Raw genomic sequence first — 5328 nt, forward strand, 5'->3', positions numbered from 1 at the left:
ATCAGCAACATTTTAAGCAAAGTTAAAAGGATTACTTCAGTCTTCCATTGGTTCAGTTAATTTAGTTAAGACCTGTTCTATTTTATATTCATGAACAGTCCAGCTCTTCATGAGAGTTCTAAAAGGTGTTTTCTCTATTCTAATGTTACAATCTCCAAAGTTATTAGAAAAACCTGCATTTAAGAACACCTGTTAGAGTTCTATAATTGATTATAAACCACCTTCTGAAGAGGATTAAAACAAGTTAACAATTGTCTGTGGCTTACAAAATGTTTTAGGGCAGCCACAGTCAAAGAAACAATTGACAAGGAAATTTGTTACCTCTGTGGCATACAGTGATTTTGTGTAACAATTGTAATTGTTACTGATAATGTACACTAAGTCATATCAGAATTATAGGAGTTTCCCATAATTTTGGAATATATACCAATAACACAGTTACGAAAATACAGCCCAAAGAAAACCAAACACCATTTTATATTTGACAATACTTCCTGTATGACTTTTGTACCGAATAAACCAAATGTCACTGTTGCATTAGTGCATTATTTATGTCAAACCCAATTCTTAATAAAACCTTATAAATAAATCCATCCAATCTTAGTTTGACCATAAGGTAAGATTCTCATAAGCCTTTTATAACCCTTTACAAGTTTTTGTTAAAGAGCAGATCATAAGCACGGTTTTGCTCTAAGAAAAGCCTGTTGTGCTTTTATTCCAATGTTTAATTTATAGAAAAACTGAATAATATCCCTTTAATTCAGCCAATGTCCACACACAGACTCTCTTTTATAATTATTTTTTTACAAACCTTTTACAACGGTTTAAACCTTTAGCTTTATTCTGTCTTACTTAAAACAATTCTTTAACCCTTTAGGCAAAAAAAAAAAAAATCTACATTCTCATGCCTTTTTGTCATCTTTTACCAAAAATACATTTTACTTTCCTTGCACACCTTACAGGTAAAAGTGTTTCTTCAATAGTCTCAATTACATGTTTAAATGTTAACTTTTAGTGACTTTTACTTTTGGTGAAAGCCCTGGTTAGTAAGCAATTTGAATTGTATGCTAGGTGTGGAGCCTAGCCTAGGACACACCAGGCAGAAGTGCAGATAAGGGCTGACTCTCCAGCATAGCTAGGGGTGTGGCTAACTGCACATGTGCCCATGCCTTATCTAGCAGTAAAGCAGGCAAGTTGTACAGTAGGAGTCATAGTGGCATTTTATGAAGCATTTAGGAGGCCTAACAACCTTTGAATTGTACAGTGTTTCTTGCATAAATTCCCTTTCACAAATCCTTTCACAATTTACACAGACTATCTAAGACATTCTAGGACTTTCTGATTTGCCCTAAATATTCTTCCTTTTAAACAACCAGTCATTTAACTTTAGGGCAAGAATTTATCACACGAGATCCTTTTTTATATAAAATCTCTTTTTTAATAATCTTCTTTGTATAGGTAGGGGACATGGCTAATTTCACATGTCCCCAAGCCATATCTAGAATCTAATGGCTTTAAGGTAGGTAAATTGAACAATTTTTAAAAGTCAGAGAAGCTGTTTATGACCTTAAAGCATTTAGCAAACTTAATATCTGATCTGCATGATTTAGACTAAATGTTTTTATCAATCATTTTAAAGCTGTTTTTATTTCCCCAAAATTACTAAAGTTACATGAACTAAAAGGCATTAGTTTTTATTTTGCTTTCAAAATATTTAAGTGTTTATTTATGTTTAAGCCAATTAATTAGAGTTCTTTTATATAAACATTACACACAACACATATATAGCTACACAGAAAGACAGAAGAAGATTACTACAGTAGTTGTAAAATTTTTCATTTGCCAAGTTTTAAGTTTCTTAATTGGATTACTGGCTTTAGGGTGGAGCCCTTGGAAGAACAGGGCCTGGCAACTGGTCTCTGGTGCCTCTTTTCCCAAGGAGTCCAGGCTGTTAGAGCTTGAATATCTGCTTTTAATTAAACTGATTTTAACCATAGCACTCAAAAGTCCTCTTAGAATTTCTTATGCCAAACAGCCAATATTTCTAGCTTTTGAACTTTACCAAAGGTAACCTCCCAGGTGGTTAGAGAAAGGAAAATTTAAGACAGTCCCTGGAGGAGAATAGAATAGACAAGGTCGTGCAGATATTAAACCAGAAACAACTTACTTCCTGGGTGGGGAAATGAACCTGGATCACCACTGTGAAAGTGCAAAAACCTTTGTTACTGAGCTACAGCACAGGGCAGTCTCCGTTTCCTTTCCCAGGAGTTTAGAATAGTTAATTTTGAGCTTGTGAAGACTTTTAACTATTTAATATGATTTTTAAAGCTAACTATGACATGAACCCTAAAATTCCTGTTCTCTGAAGGCGGAGACCAACAGAAAGTACCGCCACATGGTTAAAAGGTCAAGCTCCCAAGGACATAAAACAAGGTGGAGACTTTATCCAGTTTTTGTTTGTTTGTTTTAGGGACCTGCAGTCAAGTTTGCTACTGAACAGCCTGCTGGGTCTTCTTGAAAAGCAGGCTTACAGGTGTTCTAGGTCCATGTTTTATCCTGAAGTACCCCTCGACACAAAAAAACAAATTTATACTACAAAATACATCAGCTTAAGACTAGCCTTAGAATTCTTTTTCACATTAATCGAAACTTTACAGAGGAGATAAACACTGTGTTTGTTTCATTTGTTTTTTATCATTCATTTAACCGTTTGCACAGAGAGAGAGAAGCCAGAAATCTAACTGGCAGGAAATTCCTACCCTTTTGCTGGCATGCCAGGCTTCTGGCTCCCCTTTCCCTGAGTGGCCCTAGTGATCTGGCTTGTGGCACCACTGCCCTAGGGACCAAGCCGCATCATAAAGGAAAATTATTTTTTTCATTCTGACCAGAGCAAAATACATGTGATAAAACATAGACATTAGCCACTCTGCTTAGCACCCAATATCAAACTGGCAAGGCTTAAATTTGCCCCCAAATGGGCCCTGTCATCTTTAATCCAACCTCTGACTTGGAGTTTCAACATGTGGTCTCTGGGCAAGATGGTTGCCCTGAATAAAAGATAGGAAGGGAAAATTAGAGCCGGGAGCGGTGGCTCACACCTGTAATCCTGGCACTTTGGGAGGCAGATGGATCACCTGAGGTCAGAAGTTTGAGACCAGCTTGGTCAACATGGCAAAAACCCATCCTTACTAAATACACAGAAATTAGCTAGGCATGGTGTTGGGTGCCTGTAATCTCAGCTACTAGGGAGGCTGAGGCGGGAGAACCGCTTGAACCAAGGGGGTGGAGGTTGCAGTGAGCTGAAATCATACCACTTCACCCCAGTCTGAGTGAAACAGTGAAACTCCGTCTCAAAAAAAAAAAAAAAAAAAAGGAGGTAGAGAAGGAAGGTATTGCCTGTGGCAGGGTGGGGAAGGTGAAGGCTTAGGGAAGCCAGGGAAACCCACTTTTTCCCTCCGACAATGAAAAAGTTCAGGTGGCCGCTTGTTGATAGCAAAGGAGTCTTTTCCAGCAGTCCCACTAGCTCTCAAGTTTCCCCTTTTAGCAGGGGAAAAGCTCCCCATGTCCCATGATCCTGTACATGCCTAATCCTGTCACCCATAGCTGTCAGCAAAGAGTACAAGGCAGATTAATCCAAAGAGAATAGCAGTTAACATCCCATAGTGCCAAATCTGTTCTTAGGGACTTTACTGAGAGGGGCCTCTAACCAACCCCCTAAATCTTAGAAGGGACTCTAACCCTCCTGAGTTGGGCCTGTAACCCAAGGTCAGTCAAGCGTCCTTGCCTTTTATTAAGAGGGGCCTTTAACCCACTCAGTCTTTGGAGAGACTCTTAATTCCCCTAAGGGGGACCTCTAACCCAATTCCATTCTTTACCTGGGTACCCCACCGCTTACCCCAAGTCATCCAATCATTGCTGCAGTCTATTTTCCTTGGGTTTTGGGGGTCTCCTCAGTATCGTCCCTTTTGTGGTTTGTGAGAAAGATGTTACTGGACCCCACCACTTACCCAAAGTTCGCCTTTGGGTCGGGGGTTTCTGCAGTACAGTCACTTCCCTTGTTGCCAGAAAGATGTTACAGGACCCCACTACTTACGCAAAGGTAGCCGTTGGTCAGGGTTTCTGCACGATAGTCCCTTTGTGGTCGCCAGAAATATGTTACAGGAAAGGGGTGCAGATCCAGACCCCAAGAGAGGGTTCTTGGATCTTGTGCAAGAAAGAATTCAGGGCGAGTTCAGAGTGCAAAGTGAAAGCAAGTTATTAAGAAAGTAAAGGAATAAAAGAATGGTTACTCCGTAGACGGTTGCCCATTTTTATGGTTATTTCTTGATGGTACACTAAACTAGGGGTGGATCCCATTTTTAGACCATATAGGGTGACTGCCTGACGTTGCCATGGCATTTGTAAACTATCACAGCACTGGTGGGAGTGTAGCAGGGAGAACGACTAGAGGTCACTCTTGTCATTTTGCTTTTGGTGGGTTTTGGCTGGCCTCCTGCAACCTGTTTCCTCAGCAAGGTCTTTATGGACCTGTATTTTGTGCTGACCTATCTCCTCCTGTGACTCAGGATGTCTTAACTGTCGGGGAATGCAGCCCAGTAGGTTTCAGCCTCATTTTACCCAGCTCCTATTTAAGATGGAGTTGCTCTGGTTCACACACCTCTGACAGAGGTAAGAATAGAAGGGAATACAAGAGAAGAAGTCAAGTTCAAACCATTAAGAAACTTCTGGATACCTAGCTTAATAAGGCAGTATTTCTCAGCATGGTCCTTGGAGCATCTGTTTGTTAACAAATATGAGGTGTTTCTGAACATTACGGAAACCTGACCACAATGGCATCACCACATAGGGGTCCATCTTTCCAGTTTAACTGGATGTCTGGAAATAGGCAGATAGGAGTGGTGCAGCTGCTTGAGGATGTTTTTATGGACCCAGGGTTCCTGTAGCCTACTTCTCCTTTATCCTTGGCTTGTGATATTTATCCTCACAGTGGCAAAACAACACCTGTTAACACCAGGCCTCCCAACTGTTTTCCAGGAGCTTTCTCCTAATGAGGCTTTGCCTTTTCAGTTAGGAAGGGACCTGACCCTAGGCCAGAACTGTCACATGGCCACACCTATTTCAAAATTCACCTTGAGATGAACCAGCACCTCACCTTCTTACCCTTATGAAATCTTGGTCTTCTTAGTAAGGCTTAAAAGGGAAATGGATATCGGTTGAACAGCAGCAGTGTTTGTTGTATTCTGTGTCACAGTCACCTGGGTTGTCAAAAGTGAATTCGTGAGCTGGGTGTGGTGGTATGTGCCTGTAATTCCAGTTACTCAGGAGGCT

The sequence above is a fragment of the Chlorocebus sabaeus genome, chromosome 25 (genome assembly GCF_047675955.1).
Source record: "Chlorocebus sabaeus isolate Y175 chromosome 25, mChlSab1.0.hap1, whole genome shotgun sequence".
NCBI classification, from domain to species: Eukaryota; Metazoa; Chordata; class Mammalia; order Primates; family Cercopithecidae; genus Chlorocebus; species Chlorocebus sabaeus.